Source organism: Colobus angolensis, unplaced genomic scaffold (assembly GCF_000951035.1).
Source record: "Colobus angolensis palliatus isolate OR3802 unplaced genomic scaffold, Cang.pa_1.0 Scaffold619, whole genome shotgun sequence".
NCBI classification, from domain to species: domain Eukaryota; kingdom Metazoa; phylum Chordata; class Mammalia; order Primates; family Cercopithecidae; genus Colobus; species Colobus angolensis.
In genome coordinates, this window is record NW_012119810.1 from 834,684 (window position 1) to 844,485 (window position 9,802).

Below are 9,802 nucleotides of genomic sequence, written 5' to 3' on the forward strand. Positions count from 1 at the left end.
CGACCGCCGCCTCCTGGGATCAAGCGATTCTCATGCCTCGGCCACCCACGTAGCTGGGATTACAGGTGTGCACCACCATGCCAGGCTAATTTTTGTATTTTTAGTAGAGATGAGATTTCACCATGTTGGTCAGGCTGGTTCAAACTCCTGACCTCAAGTGATCCACCCACTTCAGCCTCCCAACGTGCTGGGATTACAGGCGTGAGCCATCACACCTGGTCCCCATTATTCTTTATGATATTTTCCCCCACTCCTATTTTCTGTTGCTTCACTTTTTAAAATTTCAATTAAACATAGGTTAAGCTTTCTCATTGTATCTGTCTCTTACCTTTCTTTCTGTGTTTTCCACCTCTTTTTACTATGTTACACTATAGATAATTTTCTCTGTCCAATCTTTCAATTAATCAATTCTATTATTAACCATATCAAGTCTGGTATTAACCCCATCACTAGATTTTCAAGTTCAGTCATTTCATTTCAAAAAACTTTTTGTTAATCCCAAAATGAATTGTGTCTACATATTTCATTTTCAAATCTACTAAATCACTTCCTACAATATCTTATTTCTTACAAATAACTTCATTTTGCATTACATTTCTTTAAACATAATTATCAATGTTGTTTCCAGATCTGTCTCTGCTAATATCAATATCTGAAGTCTTTGTGGAATTTTGTATACTTTCTCTGCTGATTTTTATTTATAGAGACTAATGTTCTCATATGTTTGAATCTTCAGTTAAATACTAAACAATTTTAGTATTTAAAGAATTATTTTGTTATGCCCTATACACAGGGAACACTCTGAGTCTACAGACACCTTAAAACCAGCTCAAGATTTGAGATTTTGGGAAAACCCAGAAGATTCAATCCCTGACTGTAACTGCTCAAAAGAGTTTTCCTACTTCTTCTTCTTCTCTCTCTCTCTCTCTCTCAGTGGTTAGAGACTTTGAGAATTGTAGCTGAGTGTGGTCAGAGGATTGACTAGACTCCTACTTTATGACAAGATGTTTATGTTTGTCCATCTTACCCCAAAGAGTAGTCAGATAACATCCTTAAGGGAACACAGTAATTAAATATTAGAACTGAGACTTGAACCAAGGCTCTTATGTTTCTCTTATGCCATACCTGATCTCTACAATCAATAACTGGTAATGTTGGACAGTGATGATTATGGAATTGCCTTTTCTTTCTCTTCTCCCACAACACAGCCTCCAGGGGAATGTCCTACTCAGCAATATCAAGTCATATAAGAGCTTAGGTATGCTGGCAAAAGGAGTTCATTGATGCTGAAGGCAGAAGCTCTGCCTTTTACTATCTAGACTGCCAGCGAACAGAAGTAAAACCTTCAAGTTGAGTAATATGAGGGGTGCTAGCTGACTACTGGGAGAACAATTGTGTACCTTCTAAGACAGGGCTGCCACTACTGCAGAAATATAACAGCACTGTCTATAAAATAGCAGGGCATTTTTTCATGGTGCATGTCAGCAGGGCATCTGATTGATACACTGCATTGTTTTCAATCATGGTTTTATGAGGTCCCCATTAAATATTGAAAACCAAGCTATATATTTAGAACAGTAATTAGTCTGAAGCAGCCTCTGTGCCTTATCCCCTTTAAAGTTTTCAAGTAAACCAAGGATGATGAATATTTAATGTACTGTACCTGATTGTCATCTGATAATACGATTTGTTATAGGGTTATAAAATGTTATGTTAGGTTCTTACAGCATATCATTAATATTGTAAAATGTAGCTGGGCTCCCAGGCAGAGCTGTTTGACAGAAAAACAACAGAAAGACAAGTGATATCAACCATTTTCTCCAAGGGCTTAGAAGACAACCAACTAAGAGGTCAAAAGATGTTTTTAGTGCATTTGATATACATTAAAGAAAAAAGAAGGGTGAACACAATGAGGAAAGTAAAAAAGTAAAAGAGGACAACAATTAAAAAAAAAAACATACAGAGGAAAGTTCCAAGAACATACAGAAAACAAAGAAAAGAGGTAGAGAGGTGATTAGTTGTGGAGAGAATTCAAAGATCAGGTAGAAATTTGGATGCAATAAACATTAAAGTTCTTTGATACATTTAGACACTAGGATTCCATGTTCCCTTAAAAGGGGATTAATATATATCATCCCATAATATGCCACTTTGACATAATAATTATTTTGAGCTGGAAGCAACTGGGCCAAATCAGACATAGGAAGAGCTCTCTGTCCTTCCCCATCTGCCTAAAAGCAGGGCATAAATTTTCCTTGTGAAACAGATGTCCCTTCTTTTCCATATCAGAAAGAGGAGTGCCAAAATGAGTCTATATCAAGAAATGTTGCTAAAGAACTCTTATCTACCATTAGTTTCCTCCATATGTGTTCTATTCACCTTCCCACAATTTATTGACTCTAGAAGTCCAAACCCCTTTCCTTTGTCTAGTCTCTTCTCCACAATTTATCACCCTTTGTTAAAATTGTATATAAGCCCTAGAGGACAACTGCCTCTTTGGATTTTTCACTTCTTTTCTGTGAAGCCCTCATGTACCTAAAATTAAAAATATTAGCATCAATAAAATATGTGTTTTTTCTTGTTAATTGTTCTTTTGTGAGTTTAATTATCTGACCCCAGTTATGAAAACCTAAATGTGTAGAGAAATAGTTTTTCCTTCCTTACACCTTGTGGTTGAAACAATAGCCACAGGGATCTCATGAGGCAATTTACTCTACCTCATGGATTCTCTGAAAGAATCCAGTAGCCCTCCCAAATGATTGCTGCTATCCACAGAGTAAACTCTGATAATAAAATAAGTATTGCTTGACAATAGTGATAGTAAACCAAGATTAGAGTTTAGACATTGTTATTTACTTCCAGTCCATTTCTGTCAACTACATAAACAGGCTGAAGTTCAAAAGTCATATCAAAATCTAATTTAGGGCCATAACTTTCAAATCATTAACATCAGAAGGGACCTTGGCAATCATAACAGTCTATAGTAGTTAGGAGTATGACCTTAGAAGACAGATAAATTCATGTTTCATGCCTACCATACATTAGCTGTGTGACTGTAGACTTCCCAGGCATCATTCTCCTCATCTGTACAGCTTACAGTTGATAATAACTAAGATTATGCAAGTAATGCACTTAACACAATGACTACATGTTTTAAATACTCAATAAATATGAGCACTGATGCTAATGGTTAAAAAGAGGAAAAGAAGAAGAAATTATCCAACTTGCTATTTTACAAATAAGAAAATTAAGGCCCAGAGAGGAGAGATAACTTGTTAGAGACAATACAGCCTATTATTGCTGAAACAGAAGGCAGAGTCAAAAATCTCTTTTTCACTATAGTGAAAACTATAAGCTACAATTTATACTTCTTATTATGTATCTATTTTGGCATTAGGTGCATTAGGATCAATAAAAAAAGAAATACAAAACATGGTCTTTAATGTCAAGAAATAAGATTTATCTATTGAACACTGGAAGAATATAAAATTTATGCCATGACTAACATTTATTTAATAAATATTATAGAAATTACATATGTCTGCAAAAAGTTAATGAAATTGAGAGAAAAAATTTTATACTATAATGCAAAGTTTAAAAGAAAATAACATTATGTGTAGATATGTAAAAAAGGGAAAAAATTACACCAGAATAAAAGATACCAAAGTAATGACAATAATTTTTTTCTCTAAGTGGTTTTCTTCTTCATCATGCTTTTAACATATTTTCCATAATTTCTACCAATACACATACTACTTTTTAGAATTATAAGAAAGACATGTTTTGTCTCACCAAGGGAACATTACATATAGTGGGAAAAGCGTCTATTCACAATAACAACTACAGCATATATAAAATATCCAGAAACACAATTTTAAAGAAGGTTATTAGACTTATATAAATAAAATGAAATAACCCATAAGACAATATTATATTGTACTACCTCCTATAAAAAAATTTTCCATAAAATATAGCTCTTCTAAACTTCATCTAGAATAATTCGAAAACTCTAATAATTAGAAAAAAAAATTTAAGACTAAAGAAAATACAGATAATTTTTCAGTCATCTGATTGACCAGGCTGAAATAGACAGAGAATACCCAGTGCTGGCACTTTTGGTGGACATGTACTACCTTTCTAAAGGAAAGTTTGGCAGTATGCATGAACATTTCAAGTGGGTATGCTCTCTGGCCTATTGATTCTCAGTGTTAGTAATTTAAGGGGATAATCAGATGTGCACAGAAAAGCTTGGAGAAGCATTGTTGTGTTCAGATAGAATAAATGAACAACCTAAAAACAACTAAACATGGCCACCGTTAATTAAGCTACTCAGTAAATAAATCATAGTTCATTCATACGAAGGAATTTTAAGTAGCCACTAAAAACTGTATGGCTCTAAACTCATGGCATTTTGTTAAACAAAAGGGGAGATTACAAAATAACATGTGTAATATGTAACACTTATGTGAAATTACAAACACACTGAGAAATGTTTAGGAAAAGGGTCATTTCACAATGTTGAGATTTTGAGTTTGGGGGTTTTTGTTTGTTTCTTATTTATACTTTTTTATTGTTCATTTTTCCCAATAAGCTTGAATCATGTTCATAATCAGAAATAAACTATAAAGCTCATTTCATGTTGGAAAAAAAGTAGTACTTTAAGTGAAGAGACAGAAAAACAATAGAGTGAGTCAATGTAATCTAAGGAGAAAATATGAATCTAAATCTTGGTTTTGGTAAATTACTTCAATCTCCTCCTTTGTCAAAACTTATCAAAGAGTCCAGGGAGTTAGTAAGTTGATTTGTTTACAAATGGTCTTTTTCTTCTCTTGAAACTACAGCAATTTTAATGAGCAGGAAAATGTCCAAAAAGGAAGAAAAATGGCTAACTCTTGGTAAGATATGAAGATAACTTCTCTAGGGTCTTAAGAGAAGGGAAAATAAGAGAATCTGAACCTAAAGTGAGATTTGGAGTCGGTTTGAGAAAGAATATTCAAGCTCAGAATCCCTGGAGATATTTAAGCAGAGCTGGACCACTACTTGTCGAAGATGTTTTACAGGAAATAGACTTATCAGAGGGGGCATTGGCATAGATGACCTCTGAGTTACATTCTAATCTAAAACTGACTCTGTTTCTCTGTAGCACTTAAAAAAATAGTTCTCTCAGTACTGATCTGGAAACGTGCCTATAGGAGATTCCAAGAAAATGGTGGATTGAATGCAATTCCTCTACTCTCCTTCTCAATTCAAATCATTTTATCTCATTTATATCAAAGCCTGGGACTCTAGTGGCTGAGTGCAAATTTGCAAGAGACCCAGGGAGCACACAATTTATCAGCCTTTGTTAAAATTATATATAAGCTCCAGAGTGTAACTGCTTCTTTGGGAGAATAAAAGGGAAGGCTTTCTTTGTTATGTACTAGAAAGACATATTAAAGACATAGACATTCTGACTACTGTCAGAACAAGGAAATAAAGGCTTACTTCTCTTAAGAAAAAAGAGAGAGAGAGAGAGAGAGAGAAAGCCTTGGGAGAAGGATTTCAATTAAAATGTGGATCTTGGGAATGTTTGACTTACAGAGATCTGTGGACCCAGGGGACAAATAAACAGAGGCCCTAGTGTCTACCAGATCTCTCAGGCTCCTCAAAAAAATTTTAACAGGTGAGTGAAGCATTCCCACCCTTCAGGCTGAGTGAGTACGGGAGACAGGAAAGCAGGGAGATGTACTCCAGGTTAACAATACCTCAGAGCAGCGTAGCAGCCAGAGACAGAAAGATCAATCAAAACAAACAAAACACAGAACCAACCTTTGATAGATGCTGGAAGAGACAGATGACAATTTCAAAAGGAAAAAAAATAAGAGGTAGGGATATCTGTGTATACTCCCTTTAACTTCTACTCTCATTCCTCAAGAGGACTTTCCAGAAATAAAAGAAATAGTTTCCAACTAAACTATTTAGGAGGTGAATTAAAGGAGAAGATGTTCAAGATCACTGTTGAGACATGATTTAGAGGCCTAAAAAAATTTAGAGTATGAAGAAATACATAAAAAGATAAAAATCACAAGACAAAAAAGATGAAAATGAATTGGAAGAAGACTATGAGATTTAACATGCAAATCAAAAGAGCTCTAGAAGATGTGTTTTTTAATTACTATGGATGCATAATAGTTGTACATATTTGTAGAGTACATGTCATATTTTGATACAAGCATACAATATGAAATGATCAAATCAGGATATTCATCACTTCAAGGATTTATCATTTCTTAGTGTTAATAACATTTCAGTCCTACTCTTTTAGTTATTTTGAAGTGTACAATAAAGTATTGTTAATAATAAGATCTATTGTGCTACCAAATGCTAGATCCTATTCTATTTGAGTGTATTTTTGTACACATTAGCCTTTCCCTCTTTATCCCACCTCTCCCTATTACCTTTCCCAGCCTCTGGTAACCATCATTCTACTCGCTATCTCCATGAGTTCAGTTTCTTTTTTAGTTCTCACATTTTAGTGAGAATACATAATATTTGTCTTTCTGTGCCTTGCCTATTTCACTTAACATAATGTTTTCCAGATCTATCCATGTTGCTGCAAATGACAGAATTTCATTTTTTTTATGGCTCAATAATATTCCATTGTGGGTATGTACCACGTTTTCTTTATCCCTTCATCTGTTAATGGACATACAGGTTGATTCCATATCTTGGCTATTGTGAATAGTACTGCAATAAATATGGGTGTGCATGTATCTCTTTGATATCCCAGTTTTCTTTCTTTTGGATATATATGCAGCAGTGGGATTGCTAGATTGTATGATAGATATAAATAGAGACAACAAGAATTCAAAAAATTAGAGGGATGGAGTTAAATTGTAGAGTTTTTTTGTTTTGTTTTTGTTTTTCTTATTTCAAGTTTATTAAAACTTTAGCAGTACAAATTATCCAGATTGCAGATTATCAAAAGATCAAGTCAGTGAAATCCACATTAAAAAAAGGGGCAAACATAAAACAACCCAAAAACAATGAAAAGGAACAACATAAAGAAGATTCACTAGCAAGTCTCTCAAACTTAAAATTCAAAACAGAATGGAAATAAGTTTATATAACTCACTCATCCACTTTTGTCTTCTTCTGTTTCAGGGCTTGATTCGTGATCACATTTTTCATTTCTTTCATGTACATGGTCAATTTCTTGACCCTTTGATTCTTGGTTTTCTTTTTCCACTGAGGATCTGATCTTCTCATCCTCCTTATTTTTCAATGTGGAGGACTTTAATTCATTGTTCTGACTGCTTTGTTTTATTTTTGAGAAGGGACTTTGATCTATATCAGCTTTTTCTCCCCCTGCTATTATTTGAGCTTATTACGATCACGACTTTTATGGTACATTCTTTTCTCACTGTGTGAACTCTTACTTTTCTGTGTCAACTCTTACTTTCTTGGTTTCTGTATTTTTCTTGGTTTCTGTTTTTACTTTCTTCTCTCTCTGAGCTCTGTGAGTCTCTCCTCCTTCTCCTCCTATCTTTACTTCTCAATCTTCCTGGTGGTGTTCTTCTCCCTCGGCTTTGTGACCATCCTCTTCTTCCATATTCCTGTTCTCTCTGTATCTATGGTACTCCTTTCTTCTGCTGCAATCTCTGTCATGGCTTCTTGATCTCACTCTTCTTTTTCTGTCCCTACTTGTGCTTTGTTTTCCTGTTCTGCTATTATAACTGTGTTAACGTTGAGTTGTATCAAATTCTTTACTCCTGGATTGTGTACATCCATCCTTTTCCTTAGTTTTACTATGATCATGCTCATTACTCTTTGATTCTAACTATTTAGACTTCTCTTTACTTCTACCCCTTTCCTGATCTTTTCCTTTAGAATCAGGCTGCTTTTCTTTTTCTTTAACATTCTCATGATCCCTTCCTTTGCTCCTTGACCTCATCCTCTTTTCTTCATGTCTATTATGTTTTGAATATCCTTCTTTACTCTTTGATTTCTTTGCTCTTACTCTTAATTTTAGATTTATCCCTTTACTTTGCTCGTATTATATTTATCATCTTTTTCTGAATTTCTTCTGATGTCTCTCTTTACTGTTAGATTTACAGCCTTTAACTTTATTTTCCTTTCCATTTTCTCTATTTGGACTCTCAAATATATTCCTGTGGTTAGTTATTTTCCTCTCTTTAACTCTAACTGGACTTCTCTGATTTTCTTTTATTTCATTCAGCTCACTCTTATCCCCTTTGATCCATCTTTCACCACTTGATACCCTCATTCTTTGAGCTCTCTGCACCTCTTGCCTCCAGTGTGCCAGAGTCTCACTAAGTCTGAAACAATCCCTTGATCTGGATCTGGAAGAGTTTGATAACACCTTGATCCTCTTCCTTTAATTTTCCTGCCAGATCTAGTAACTAAAAGTCATCTCTGGTATGAAGCAGGCTGGGAGTTAGATGGATTACATTCTCTTTCTCTTTCTCCCTCTCTGGCTTTTCCTTTCCATTTCATCAGCTTTAGGAGGGCTTTTTCTCATTAGGAATCTATTTTCAGGTACTGTCTCTTCTGGCCAGACAGTAGACTGGGGTTGTGCTTTAAGATTTTCAGCTTCACTCTCACTAGACGCACTCTTCTTGCTTTTCTTTCACTTCTTTTCCTTCTTGTGTTTTCGGGAATTTTTCCAATTTTTTTCCCCTTTTCTTTGATTTCTCTTCAGAGGCACTTTCAGAATCACAGGAATCAGGTGAGAACTGAGAATCACTTGAGCTATCTTAGTCACTAGATGAGGAGGAGGAAGATGATGATGATTTATACCTTTTCTTATTTCTTAACTTTAGATTTGGGAATCACCTCTCCATAACTGAGTATCTGTACCTCTGTAAATGCTTTGCTAGCGGCATCCGTCTTGTGGTTTTCTCTCTCTCTTACAGTTTCTTGGCTAGAGATTACTTGTCCAAAAACAACATGACTCCCATCTAAATGAGGAGTTGGTTTCATTGTTATGAAGAACTATAAACCATTTGTATCCTTCCTTCTGTTGGCCGTTGACAAGAGAAATTCTTTGTTGTTTTTGACAGCAAAATTCTCGTCTTCAAAAAATCCTTCTTAGATAGATTCCCCTCCTCATCCATTTCCTTCACTGAAGTCACCACCTTAAACCATAAAGTCCTTGACAACTCTGTGAAAGAGACAACTCTTATAATGTAATGGCTCTGAGTTGATTTCTCTGTCCCCTTTTCACCTGTACAAAGACAACTAAAATTCTCACTTGTTTTGGGGCACACATCAGAAAATAATTCAAAGACAACTCTTCCAGCAGGTTGTTAATGGCAATGTCAAAAAAAATAAAATAAAATCGAGGACATTGAAACTTTATTCCCATGGCTCCAATACTTAATCTTCAAATGAAGAAAAGACCAAAAATAAACCAAGGACAACAGATCCCTTTGCTCCTGTGCCAGTAGAGTTTCCTCTTCTTTGGTCCAGTCCTTTAAACCATTTCATATCTACCCCTTCCAAAAAAGGAGCTAAAGCCCGCTAACTGCCTCCCTCCCTGACAGTTCAGTCCTAATTGTTGAGGTGTTTTTTGTTTTTTGTTTTTTCTTTTTAGTTTTCTCTTTATTTGCTTGTTTTTTCTATTCTTTGTAATCAGAGTGGTCATCAGTTTGAAACAATTGATTTTAAGATGTTATTTGCAAGCCTCACATTAACCACAAAACAAAAACATGTAATACACACACAAAAAAAGCAAGAAATTAAAACATACTGTCAGAAAAAAAATTACTTTTATACAAAGGAAGTCAGGAGAAAAGGTAAA

At 34.8% G+C, this 9,802-nt stretch overlaps 1 pseudogene; it reads right to left on the reverse strand.

Annotated features, from left to right (window-relative positions):
- Window positions 1–898: 898 nt before the first annotated feature.
- On the reverse strand, window positions 899–9,548 carry LOC105527347 (annotated as a pseudogene).
- Window positions 9,549–9,802: the final 254 nt, after the last annotated feature.